Here is a 13993-nt window from a genome sequence, read left to right on the forward strand (position 1 = left end):
CCCCCCTGGTGCATCAGTGCATTTCAAAGCCAGCCACCCCTCACAGGGACCTGACAGGAATGGCAGAGGGCAGGCAGAGGCTGCCAAAGGCTCCATTAAAACACTGACTGCCCAACACAAGTCAGTGCAGTGACAGCCTGACTTCAGAAGTTTTTAGCAAGGAGCTGCCTCTGTTATTTCTATGGACTTTCTTAATGAAGCACAAAGAGCACACAGATGTGCTTGCATCCTTTCAGGGACAAGGTGGAGTTTTACTCCTCAAAGATAAGAGTGAAACACCTTGGCTCCCTAGGTTTCACAGCCCAGCAGCACTGACCCTCAGCAGCCTATGCTGGCCTGGTCCTGCATCCTCACAACTGTCCCAGAACAATAACCCATCCCCACTCTTGCCCTGGCACTTGGGAACTGAGATCAACAGTGAGCACGGGAGGCAGAGCAGACGGTGTCAAGCTTTCCAGACAGCCATGGTGCAGCCCTGCTCCCTCCTCGGGCTTCTCCATCCCTGGCAGAGGTGACCTCGAGGCAGCAAGGCCTCGGGTCCCATCGTCGTGGCCACCACAGCTCACTGCAGAGACGCCGACATCCCCAGCTCCCCACAGAAGCTCTCTAACACATGACAGCAGCCCAGCAACCTCAAGGCAGAATTAAATCTCTCTCCCTTCTGCCTGCAGCAGGCAAAGCACGTGGTGCTTCAGAGACCTTGGGCTGAGTCCTCATATTTAATGGGGAGAGCAGACTTCAATGCAGCTTGTTCCTTGTTCATTCAGTGACTAACTGTTGATCTCTGTAAGAATAAGCCAGATGGTTCCCGTGATAAGTGATCAGCTCTCCTGGAGTTTTTGAAACAGAAAAAGACAGATGCCTGCGTGCCTCTTGCCAGGACCCATCTTAAGCTCAGGCGATGAGTGCAAATGCTTGGGGAGGTTGTGTTCAGGGGATTCTCTCCATCCACGCTTAGCAACTAATCGTCCCCATCGGCCCTTCTTCCGAGAGGAGGTATCTTGCCTTGTGACAGCTTCCCCCAGCTTAAGGACACTACAAATCATAATATCAGCCCTTATAATTGGATCAGACCTTGATATTGTTTTCCTTTTCTGTGCATTCATATTAACATCTCATTTTGCAGACAGCACATCGGATCGGTGCTTACTACTTCAGCTTGCATTTGCACACGCCGGTGATTGAGAACACTGATAGGAGCGACAAAGCCTTTTAGCAAAGGAGAGAGCTTGCTTTGGGAAGCTGTTTTGCTGGGCTGGTGAAAAAACCCCATCAGGCTAAAGAGCTTTGTTTCTCAGCCATTGATGTGCACACCACCAGTCAAGCACCACTTCCTGCCCTCAGCAGGATCAACGTCTCCGCAAGAGAGGGAAAAACGGTAGCAGTGTTCGTCTGCTGACTTCTTTTTTGTTTTTACCTTAATTTCTCCTTCTGATTGTATAATAAGCCTGATTCCATTACTGAGGTGGCATTAAAAACAGAGAGCCAGTAAATGTCTATGCCCATGCAGGGTTAGGAGAACTGGGTGGAAGAGGAGATGGGAGCAAGCTGTAAAATTAACAACAGAAGCTGAGTTTGGTTCTTCCCAAAACCAGCTCTAAGGCAGTAACTTGGTCCAGCAGCCAAGGGCTGGTTCACTGCCCTGGGAGAAGCAAACACATCCATTCCAAAGCTCACAGCCTCCCTGTTTGCTGCTACATCCTGTAGGCAAAACTCCACTTATCTCAGAGAGTTAGGCCAGCATAAAAATGAGAAACATGTAGCCATGCACTCAACAGAAAAGACTTCTTTTATTTGCATGCCCGTTGTAGTGCTTAGAGGATGTACATTCCCTTTTATGATATGTATGCAGTACCTTCAGAGCAAAAGTCAGAGCTGTACCTCCAAGACAAGGAATTAGATCTGTAATGCTGACTCAGCCTGCAATTTCACAGGATTAAACAGTCAGAAAAAAAACATTAAACTGAAAAAGACTGAAATGTACGTGACAATACATATGTCAGACACTCATATCCACACTGTAAGAAAACTACCCATCAGTACGCAGTTCATTATGTCTGACCAAGGCATTATTTCACAGACAAGGCTGCAACTTCATCTGAGGACTTTGTGGAGCAGATGTCACCTTAAACCCAGAGATGGTGCACGAAGGAACAGAGAGGGCACTAGATTTAAAGCAAGCAAGTACTCTGCCCTCACTTTGCTGGGAAATTGTGCATGCATGTTCACTGCGCTTTGTAATCAGTGTGACTTTCATTGTGCTATTAATTAAAAGGAGAAGCCTTATGCAAAAGAAATTTAAAATTGCAAATTTCCTTTTGCATATTCTGCAAAAGCAATTTCCATTTTGCTATGTTACCCCGCGTCATGTTAATGTTAGGTTTTTATAAATGAATACTGAGACTTTGTAAGAGTATTCCAATTGCATTCATCACTGATACTTTTTGAATTGCATGACTTCCCAAGGAATCGAGGCTTTTGTAATTATAAACTCTAATCTTAAACACCGTTCTGCCATCTCTCAGTAAATCTTCGATCATTTCACTTAACTCCAAATAAATTTGACAGAATCAGAGCTAACCAACCAACTACAAGTCTCCTGAACGACAGCATCCAGGTAGAGATGCCACACAGCCTGCTTGTCCCACTGCCCAAGATTCAGAGGAGGAATGTGATGACCAGGTCAAAAAACATTCACAAAACCTATCTCTGTGCACTGTATTTTGTGCCTCCGTGTGGGAAATGCCAAGTCAGACACAAGCAGGTATTCTTGGAGTTAGATGACACCGTGTGAGCAGCTTGTCTACCAGAAACATCGAACACACACCTGCTCAAATAGTTGTCAGTAGTTTATTCATATAGGATAGTAATAACAATTGCTCCAATTTTAAACCCACATCATCTTCATCTTAAATACAGTGAATTATGCCTCATTTTTAATGACCTTCCAGATCGTAATTTGTGTGGCACCATCCACAATTCTGGGGAAGGTGGGCTAAGCCTCACTGTGGGCCTTACTTGGTGCAGAGATCTCTTTGGCACAGGTTAAAACTGCCTTTGTTACAACCCGGGCTTAAGGTCTGAAATCCCACACCTGGCTCCCACCGACAGCCCTTTTTTGCACTTGAATCGCCTAATCAGTCAAAGAACCTTCTGCATTTGGAAATGCAAGAAAATCTAAACAGGCCTCAAAGTACGTGTCACTTAGGACAACAGCAAACAGATGATTTTTCACCTGCTTTTCTATTGATCTACCCTTTCAAGAACATTTTATACTCAAAAGTATAGTAGTCTTACTAAAACACTTAGGCTTGTCTCTTTTCTAGATTGTAGAAAAGGAATTTAAGACAGTAAAAAAAAATGTGTATCCTGGAAGAAAATCTTTGTGCTCTAAAATAACTTTTCTTTTTTTTGCACCCGAGTATTCAAAATTCAGAAACATTTTTAGGGGTGGACAGCTACTGAAGAGTTAAACACAATATATCCATAAATATTTAAAAGACAAAGAAATTTCCATTAAAAAATATCAAAACCACCAACAGCTTTCGGGACGAACACCAGAGTTTGATGAGTATCAGCAAGATTTAAGGGGCACCTTCCGTGCCCCAAGTGCAGAGATTATACCCAAGCTTGTCCCTGCCTAACAGCCTCCCTCTGGAAAGCGAAGTTAACAGGAATCTCGGGGCTGGTGGCAGCAAGGAAGGAATCCATCCTGTTATCAAGTACTTACAGAGAGAGACTATACTCAGTCAGGCAGTCAGAAACACGCCTACTCAGATAAGGGTATCCCTGCAAAGAAATCTCTTGACACTGCTTTGACATATTTATGTTCTTCTGCGATTATTCAGTTGCAATAACTTAGAGTTCCTCGTCTGACACTCCAACACAAGCCAGTCCCCAGCCCGACACGGGGAAGGGAAACAAAACCATGCCCAGTGAAGTCCCTCAGCCGGGCTAAGGGCTGCAGCCCGGCCGAGCTGCTGGGTCATGGGGCAGGGTGACAGCCGAAGCAAGCTGAGAATTAAAGCCTGTAGAGCACAAAGACTAGAATTAAAAGATTAATCTAATGAGATCTAATCAAAGATACCACGTCTAGATAGCACATCCCTGAAGTTACAGTGAGATTATGCTACTCTTAAGTCTTATTAGCCACGACTTGTTGGAAGGTGTGCTATCTAGTAGCAAGATACAATCGGTAAATTATTTCTTTTAATTAATTCATTTAAGTAAACAGAAAACAGCCTGGATCCTATCTGTCTGCATCTCTTTGGAAGAAAGGCAAAGAGTTCAACGGCAGTTTTAAATTGGGGAAAGGATTCCTGCGTTGCAGCAGAGGAGCAGAGATTGCGGTAGCATCCCTTGGAAATACACACCACCTTCTTCAAAGCAACACAAAAAAAACACCACCGCCTGAAGCCCACCCGAAAGACTGTGGCTTGGAAAGCCTGTATCGCAAGCCGAAGATGAAGAAGTGCGTCCCACCTCCCCAGGTAACCTGTCCCGCTTCCGAGGGGCAGTCCCACGGCAATGGCACAGCCTCATCAGACCCTGGGGCTGCCGTCGCCGTGCCCACCGCGGGGTCAGCCCCCGCCGCCTCTACAGCAGGGATGCGATGCAGAGATGCTGGTCCCGTCCCCACGTCCTGGCACGAGGGTCCAGACGCTGCCCTCCCTACACGGGGAGCTCCAGCCCACGGGATGCTGGTCCGAGGCTCCTCACTCCCTGCCCCTCTATCATGGGTCCATATCCCCCTCGGCGCCGCCACCGCTCGAACCGCCCGGGGCCAGGGTCCCCCGCTGCGCCCCCGGCTCCACCTGAACGATCGGGAGGGTCCGCGCGGTTGCGTCCGCGGAGCGGGCAGGGGAGCGCGGCGGGGACCGGCGATGTCACGGGCCGGGCCGGGCACGGGCCGGCGGTGTCACCGCAGGGAGCGGAGCGCCCGGCGGAGCCCCCGCTCGGGGCAGGGGGTGCGTGCCGGGAGGGTTTGAGGGGCTGAGCCGCGGGAGGCGCGCCCGGACCGGGCGGGCCATGGGGGGGCGCGGCCCCGCGCGCAACTTTCCGCCGCGCCGAGGGACCCCGGCGGCCGCGCCGGCGGTGGTATCGTATGCAAATACGCAGGCTGACGTCAGAGATCATGTGGGGTTTGGCGTAGATCCCCGCCGATCGAGGGCTCTTTTTTTTTTTCTCCTTTTTTTTTCCTTTTTTTTTTTTCTCCCCCTCTTTTTTTTTTTTTTTTTTTTTTCCGCGGCGGGGCAGAGCCGGTGCGTGCGCGCGTGGTGGGGCGCGCGTGTTCCCCGCGGGCCGGCGCGGCGGGGGCGGGGGGCGCGGGGTCCCGCGGCCGCGGGCGGCGCACGGAGCGGAGCGGCGCGGAGCGGAGCCCCGGTGCCGCTCCGCCCGGGACAGTCGGTGCCGCCGCCCTGGGCGCAGGTAGGAAACTTCCCAGGCGGGGCCCCCTCCCCCGGTGCGCGGCGCTCCCCAGCCGCCCCCTCCCTGCGCACGGACGCTCGCCGGCGCTCCCGCCCCGACCGCTCGCACCCAACTTTTCCTCCTGCAGAAACTGTACGGTTCCCTGGACTTCGGCGGGGGCCGGGAGGTGGGGGGGGAGGGCGGGGGAGACCGCCGGGGGTGGAAGCCGGGAGGGCTGTTCGGGGTGGGCTGGTAATTATTTTGGCTACGTTTTTCATTTTTGGCCGTGCAGCCTCCCTCCCCTCGCCCTTTTTCCGCTCCCCGCCGCCTCCCGATCGCAAGTTTGGGCGAAGGGGGAAAAGCAGGAGTGGGGGGGAAACATGTCTACGTTTGTCTATGTCGACATCAGCAACACAAAATATGGCGTCCGCTTTCGACAGGGCGTTACGTAGAGGCGAGCAGGGGATTTTGTCAGCGCAGTCCCTGACGAGGAGCCGCGGGCTCCCGGGCCGGGGGGGCAGAGCCGCCCCGGGGCGCGGGAGGGGCCCGGCGCCGCCGCCGCGCGTGGCTCCGCGCCCGCGGCCGCACTTGGCAGCGGTTTCTTCTGGTTTAATTTTTGATGTTTTTTCCTTCTTCCTGCCCTCCCTCCCCTCTTTGGCAGCCCCCCTCCCACCCGTGACGCCGCGGTCGTGGCGCGGGTCTCGCTGCCGGTAACTGCGGGGAGCGGCGGCACCGAGCCGGGACCGCGGCGGGGCAGAGCCGGGCGCCCCGCTCCATCCCTCCTCCACCCAGCGAAAGGCTCTGCCTTCCCGTGGCATTTTATTTTCTCCGGAATGGGGAGGTTTGGGGAAATGCAGGCTTTGGCACCTTATATCCACTTTTTTTTTTTTTTTTTTTTTTTTTTTTTTTTTTTTTTTAAATGAGAGGTGACTTTCCCGTTTGTTTTAGCCGGTTTCCAAAGACATCATAGACCCGTCTTCTTTTTTTTTTTTTTTTTTTTCCCTTCTCTCCTTCTGCGATGAAGGCGACAGGAAAGGATACTGATTTCCCCCCCCTCTTTGCTAGGACTATAACTTGGAAATGACGCAGGGAAGTATCTGTCTGACTTTGGGGGATCCCTGTACCCAGCTCTTCCCTCAGCACTCCGGTTAGTTCTGAGCCTGGGAATCCCTCCGGAGGGAGACGGCCGGGAGGCGGGGCATGGCTCTGATTTCCTCCCCCTTGGCTGCCCGAGCACCTCTCTCCGCTGGCGGCTCCCCATCCTTTCTTGGGGCAGGTGCTCCTTGGAAACCCTGCGAACTTGCGAACGTCCTGCCGCGCAGGGGGAACACAGCAAAAGTTTTGGATTGGAAGGTGGAGAGCACAAGGGGAGAAAACATCCGCAGAAGTAGGAATGGGAGGGAAGAATAGGACTCCTGGCTGGGTGGGAAGGGTGATGAGGATCGCTGGGCATCGGCCGCTCCTGCCTGCCGGGTCCCGCAGCGCGGGGAGCAGCTGTGCCACAGTGTGCATTGCCTTGGGAAGCTGCACGTCTGACAGCTCAGGGTCACCGCACAAGGCTTGCAGCGAGGTGCCTTTTATTTTTAAACTACTGGTGAAACTTTGTGAGCGGTGTTTCCCTCCTGGCCGCGGCTGGTTCGTGGAGGCACAGATGTAACTAGAGGAGGTCTGATGTCTCTAGCAGAAAGCTCATTCAGGCAGCCTTACTGGGAAATGGCGTGTGTTAGAAGTGGTGTGTGCTGCCGTGGTTTTATTAGAGCAGTAGATGAGCAATATTATTGTTTAAGAGGTATCTGTGTCCAGAGTGCTTTGCCAGGGTAATACATTTCTGTAGCGGTGAAGCCTTTCTAATGTAGATGTGGCTTCAGTATGTTGTATGAACTCAGCAGCTCTTTGAAACAGAATTGCAGATTGATTTCTGGATGAGGAAAAGCAAGGTACTGGCCAGCAATTGGGAAGAATATAAATGCTAAGAATTGGCTGGTCATTATTTTACTTTTCTCTCATATGCATGTTTATCCCCCCAGGCTTCTACAGAAAGCAATGGCCAAGAGCTGTCCCATGTTTGTCCTCTCTTCTTGTATCCGTGATAAACTCAGTGCCAAAAAGTGGATAGGTGTTTATAGCTCAGTCATCAGCCCAAAGACCTTGTGATTGCTCACCTCTGTAAAATGACATTTTTCCTGCCTGTCCACCCAAGAGTTCAGCTGTCAGAGTTTTGTCACACAGGACATCTCCCGCTGTCAGTGTCTGAAAGTAGCACGCTCCTTCCAGTCACTTTCTCTCAAAATTCCACTTGCTCTTTCCTTTTTATTCTAGTTACAATCAGAAATTTCTTGTCAATATCTGTAAAATGAGTAACCCATTATATGAATTAGCCCAAGTTTGTAGTGTTTTTTCTTGTGGGGAGGGGAAAGTTTTATTGTGTTTTTATTAAAAGTCGAAAAAAGCCAACATTACATACAGTAAAGTTACTGGCTTCTTTTTGCATTTTCAAACCAGTTTCAAACTGCTCCAGGCTGGAATGAGAACACAGCAGGTTTTGCTGATCCTCATAAAAGACAAAGATTTTAATGCCAGACGTGACATCACTGTATTTGCATGTGTGACATCTTCAGGTTTTGTTTCTTTTTGTTTTACCCTAACTTGGATGGTTCTCAGAAATGCTATTTGGAGTGTCTTCTGGTTGGGATGTTTTGATCTATGTCTAAATTAGTTTTCTTTGTGTCCCCTTAAGGAATGGAAACATCCTCTGAAAAGAATAGAAAAAGTATTTTAATTAGAATTTGTTCAGAAACATGCAGTGTCACAGCTGAATTCCCTGAGATTTCAGAATGGCTGTCAGGTAAATCTGCATTTACATTTTGCATGGAGTGTAATTGTAGTTTGACTTTCTTTCAGGTGTGAGGGTAATTCAGCAAGTATGTTCTTTCCCTAAAGGTTACTGCACATCTACATGATGCTATTTGTTCATACTGAAAGTAAGTAATAAACTTTGGCATTAAAATAATCTATAAAGCTTTAAGTTAAAGCCATTGTGATTATTGCTGGTCTTCTGTCAGGGTGTGTTTACATGTGTCACATCAGCTAGAACTAATATTTGTGGTTAGTTTATTTTATCAACCCTTCAAAAATGGATCTGAAGTTTACGCGATGTAATGATACAGTTCACTCCCAGGGTAGCAGTAAGTTGTTTTTTTTTTCTGAAAAGCTGAAAGAGCTGTTGATTTCCAGAATGATTCAAATACTTTTCATATGGAGTAATATTTGAGAGTTTGGTTTGTGAAGGTGTAGAAAAATGGAAATAAAATTAGTTGGGTGCTTGGAAGATGAAGGGAGCAGTGTTCAATTCCAGCTTTGCCTTCCAGAAACAGTTCAGAAATCACCAAGCCAGCCCTCTCCCCAAAACCACCATGCCTTGAGCAAGGCAGAAGGGTTGTTTGGTTGGTTGTTTTGGTTTTAAAAAGTAGCACTGGGGGTTGTCGTAGAAATGTTGTGAGTTGGAAAATAAGACAGTGCATTTGGCAAGATCTTTTCGGAATCGTGGGACCCCAAACCAGTTCCTACAGTGAAAACTGAATGTCCATAAGCTCAGTTTATGTAGAATGACTGGTATTGTGAGTCTGCTGGTGAAACTGAGGGAGAGGTGTGAAATGATTTTTGTATTTAGCACTGCAGAAGGCTCAGATGGCCTGGTTTTGTTAGTGAGCAGAGAGAGAACACACAGGCAAGGAGGGAAGGTTTAGGTGTTGGCAGCGAGGAGGGGACTTCAAAAAAGTCATCCTGGGAGATTCTGCTAGCTGAGGAGGTGGATTATGGTGCAACATCTCCTTGAATTCTTGGATGAGACTGCAGGTGGCCTGCAGTGGGCAGTGCCCCAGTGGGGCTCTGGTGGGAAGGCTCTGTCAGTGCTGGACAGAGGGGAGCATTTGCCATCCCGAGGGGAGACAGGGGAGGAAGGGTTGGGAATCAAATGGGGAAGAAGGGGATCTAGAACACCTGAATGGTTAGAAGTCACACGTCAGGAGTGGAGGGGGTGAGCTTGCAGTGAGTTTTGACAACCTTTGGCAAATTGGCTGGAGGCAAGGGCACATGCTGGGTGCTGAAAGCAGGGCAGGGGTAGGGAATTAAGCTTTGTTCTGAGAACAAGCCTCCCCAGCACCAGCTGCAGTTTGTGTCTTCTCCACACTGTTGTCCAGTGGGGACCTGATGCAGCAAACTGGAGCCTGCTCACCACTTGCCTACCTCTCAAACTATTACAGGTTTATTGGGAGGAATTTACAGATCTCCACAGCTCCCACCCACACAGACTGCAGGGTGAACAGTACCATGCAGTCCAGGCTCAGCCTTGGATGCAGTTTCCATCTGCATGGTTCAAAAGCTCTGAAAGCCTGTAGGCCTCTGCCTTTGTCTGGGATTGCCCAGCCTGAGGGTTGAGAGGGATCTTTAAATTGTTTCCTGATGTCAAATCCTGTTTCCTGATGTCAAATCTAGGCCTACACTCTTGCAGTTTAAAACCATTGCCCCTTGTCCCATCTCTACAGGCTTTGGTACAAAGTGAGGCTGTATATGTTTAATACCTCATTAGGCAGGGTACTAGGTGCTTTGGTCTGGTCAGCATCCCACAAGCACATCAAGGACTTGCTCCTTGTGTGAGTGTGCTGATAATGGGTTTATCATCCCAGCCCTGTCTCAGTAGGTGACACTGGCAGTAATGTCCCTTTGCTGGTGTAACAGCCCTTTCATGCCTGGGTTTGCCAGCACAGCTGCTTCAGTGCATGTCCCGCCCTGGGCTGGTGCAATGCATGGCAAGTGTTGGTGGTCCAGGCCTGGTGTGAGATGTGCCCATGCAGACATGCCTGCTCTCATGGGCTTGTTCAGCTCTTGTGTCTGCACATCCACCCTGTGCTCTGGGAAACCTCCAGCCTCACTGCTGGAGTGCAGCCCCTGTTCAGTGCAACCCCTCTGCAGCTGCAGGCAGGGGAGGCTCTGGATCACAGGGATGGGCACATCCTGGCAAATGCAAATTGTTCTGTGCAAGTCACAGAGTTTCCTCAAGAGCAATATTACCTGCCCACCGTGGCTTTCAGTTCACTTGGTAAATTCTTCCACAGCTTGAAATTCATCTTCTTTCCTGGATAAATGTTGCAAGATGAAAAGCAAAGCTGCTTGCCTTGCCACTTAGAAAACTCGTAACTTTGGCTTTGCAGAGAAACAGCCCTCTACTTCTCTCCCTCCTTTATGAAGTGACATTTAGAGACATAAATCTTCAGTGTTAGCTTTTAATCTGTAGCATTTTGATGCTGTGATTTGCAGTGTGGTCTCAGTTGGCACTGATGGAGGGGACAATTAATTTTGTGTGAGCAGTGGGTTGGGTAGGATGGGAATGTCTTGCACTGCTTTTCATTTATTTATTGAGCCTATGAGAAGTCTGAAATCTTGGATTTTCCTTCTTTCCCCCCCCTTCTTCCTGTCCTGACCTTATTTCCCCTCCTAAATACTAAATATTTTTTTTAACTTGCAACCTCAAATTACCTGTTTATTTTGGCTTCTCTTTTGTAGTTGATTGTATGTTGTTCCCACAATTTTTAATAAGTGTTAAAACTGCTTATATCATTCACTGGAACGTAAAACAAACAAAAAACCCTCCACCAACAAACAAATAGAGAGAGATTTTCTTGCTCCTTTTGAGTCAGTGGCCATAACTAAGAAAGCTTCAGATTCAGTGTTACTTAACCTCTTGTCCAGTTTGATGGAGGAAGTGGAGGAAGAAGCCCTTTGAGCAAAACTGTATAGGGAAGAATGTGATTCCTTTCATTTTAAGCAGAATCTTGTTATTTGTGGTTTGTTTGGGTTGTTTTTTTTTTTGAATACCACCCAAAAAAAGCAGGTTCTGAGCTGCTGCTGAAGGCACTCTCAGAGAAATTTAATAAAATATCAGTATGTCTCAAGATCTCTGTATCCCTCCTGCTGCCTTTCTTGTGTGTGTTCACTTTTCTCACTCTAAGTTTTGGACATTTATTTTTTACATTTCTCAACCTAATTTCATGCTTATTAGTTTCAGTTACTTTATGTTGCACTTTACTTAGATAGCAGAAGTGGGAAAATACTTGTTCTTCTTCTTAAATCCTACTAGCAGGACAAAAATCCAAGAGGATACACCAGTTGGAAGCCATTAAGTTTTGTAGGGTTTCGGAGTGTGCTGGGTGGTGGCCTGGGAATTGGTGCAGGGAGGTTTTTGCCTCCTCTCATGCCAGTGAGAGCCAGTATGAAGCAGACAGCAGCAGCATCTCCAGGCTTTGCTGCCGGGCTGGCAGAGCACTGCTGATTGACTTTCACACAAAATGAAGGAAAGTCCTGATGGTTCTGGCCTGGAGTGTTTCTGGGGATATTCCTTCCCCTCCCCTCCTCCTAACACCCACCTCAAAAGCAAATATGTCTTGTTGTGGGGTTTTTTTTTTCAGCATCCTCTTGAGCACAAACTGTCAGGCACCACAGGGAGTTTTTCCTTGTCTTTTGTCTCTCCAGAAACTGATTTATTTAAATGATATGCTGGGAGCACACTGCTGTTAAAGGCTTTGGTGCTTGTTGTCTTCCAGGCTTTGGTACAGCTTTCTTGAAAATTGTGGAAGATGGGGTTATCCCAAACAATCCTAGTTTCCCCTGAAGCTGTTTTTTTCTGCATTTTTCCAAATAGATTCCCCTTCCTGGCCTTCTGTGAGGAGTGTTGTTCATTTCCATGTGATTGAAAGGCGAGGAAGTTGTTTGAGTGCTCAGCTCCCTCCCAGGGAGAGCACTTGGCTGCCTGGCTGGGAGTCCACATGACTGTCACTGCTCCCACCCCTGGGACCAGTACACCAGTGCCCTCCTTTTGCTCAGCCAAAGGTGGTTACAGAGTCCTTTATCACTCATGTATTTACTATCTATTTACTATCTGGCATCCCTACATCATGTCTTGCAGCCTGTCACCATTATGATGCTGCTTTTCATAACCATCAAGTAATATTCAGTACCAGCAGTCATGACCTTGCAGTTGCAGATTTTTGGGATCTGTTTTTCTTGTCTTAGGGCTTTACATCCTTTTTTTTTTCTTTTTTTTTTTTTTCTTTTTTTTTTTTTTTGAGAGACAGTAGCCCTTTTACCTGAGCTTTAACCTAAGGCACAGGTCCTTCCAACCTGTGCTCAGGTAAAGTATTTTGCCAGGAAGCTACCAGCTCCACTGTGGGACTTTTTTGAGAGCTAGGTTTAGTTTTCTTTGAGAAACCAGCTGAAAAAGCTGGCTGATGATGTTGAAAATCTTCACGTGGGGTTTTCAAACCAGAGAAAGTGCCAGGGGTTGGAGGAGAAAGTGCCAGTGCTGTGTGGAAGAGTTGGCAAATGCATTGTGCCCATGCCAGGGTGCCAAGGACAGGGGCTGGTGGCCTCTAAGGACCTGCAGGATTTTGCCCAACTACAGCAGGTAGGAAGCTTCCAGGTGTACATGGTGATGAAAAATTCAAAGTGCTGTCTAAAGAAGCCTCTACTTCTCTCTGCCTGTCTAGGATTCTTCAGCATAAGAGAGGAGTTGGCTCTACACGTGTTTTAAAACAATTGGAGTGACAAGAAAGAATGATGTGTTTGGAGTGAACTGTTTTCTTTACTACTTTTAAATTGGCATCTCTTGAGAGCATCCTTACAATTTCACTATTGCTAAAATAGTTTTCTCAGGATATCCCTCCTCTGTGTATCTGTTGGCATCTTGTCTGTGTGCCTTGGTGATGTCGAGGGGGTGATGTGGTTTGGGAAATGCTGCTCAAGGCAAACACAAGTTTCAAGATCCACACTTAATCAGATAAAGGAAAAAAAATCTTAGCTCTCCGAAGGATTTTGCTTTCAACTATAAATATACTTGAGTGCCTTAGATTCTGTTTGTTTGTCCTGTTATCCTGGATCTTAGCCTTATCAACTTATTTTTATGTGTTTACCCTCTGTGTGATGGTCCAGGAGAGCGTGCGAACACTCCATACATGTCCAAGTCAGGAGAGGTGTGTCACAATATATTATTTATACTGAAAAGAGCTTGTACATAGGAATGATCTTAGCTCCAGCCCCATCTCTTCTCCAGCAGCAAATCAGAGCACTGAGTTGGTGGATTTAGTTAATCTCCTGAAACCTGAACTGCTTTTTCCTTGCTCTGTTCTTGCCTCTTGGTGAGTAGTGAATGGTCTTGTTCTCACCACAAAGTGCTCAAGGGTGTGTGCTTTCAACTTCATAGTTTACTGCCCTAGGGTGCAAGAGGTGAGCAGGCACCAGACAGCCTTTACCAGCTGGCTCCAGTTCTGTGCTGAGCCCTCTGCTGCTTACTCTCCCACAAAAATTCTGGGGGACTTAAATATAAGGTTCTTCTAAATTAAAGAAAGTGTACACACACAAAAAAAATGTACAAATCCCTGTCTGTGCCCCATGCTCAGTTCAGAAGGAAGATCATTGTTGAGCACATGATTTGTATTTTTAATTTCTTTGTGGTACTCTCTTCCTTCACCTCTCCCCCTACCAGTCTATTCCCACCGTGACATTTTTTTGGGGGGCTCAATTTGCATCCCAACAA

At 47.9% G+C, this 13993-nt stretch overlaps 1 protein-coding gene across 3 annotated transcripts in view; it reads left to right on the forward strand.

Annotated features, from left to right (window-relative positions):
- Positions 1–5385: 5385 nt before the first annotated feature.
- The window catches only part of ZHX2 (zinc fingers and homeoboxes 2), a 74190-nt gene continuing 65582 nt past the window's right edge, over positions 5386–13993 (forward strand). Inside the window, exons 1-2 of one of the 3 annotated variants that reach the window (XM_059481109.1) lie at positions 8102–8251; positions 8347–8387. The gene's annotated coding sequence lies outside the window, so the exon portion shown is untranslated. Of the gene's footprint in view, positions 5428–8101; positions 8252–8304; positions 8388–13993 lie in introns of those variants that run through there. The other 2 variants (XM_059481123.1, XM_059481117.1) reach the window with 2 other exon arrangements.

This window comes from Ammospiza nelsoni, chromosome 1, assembly GCF_027579445.1.
Source record: "Ammospiza nelsoni isolate bAmmNel1 chromosome 1, bAmmNel1.pri, whole genome shotgun sequence".
In the NCBI taxonomy this organism is placed as follows: Eukaryota; Metazoa; Chordata; class Aves; order Passeriformes; family Passerellidae; genus Ammospiza; species Ammospiza nelsoni.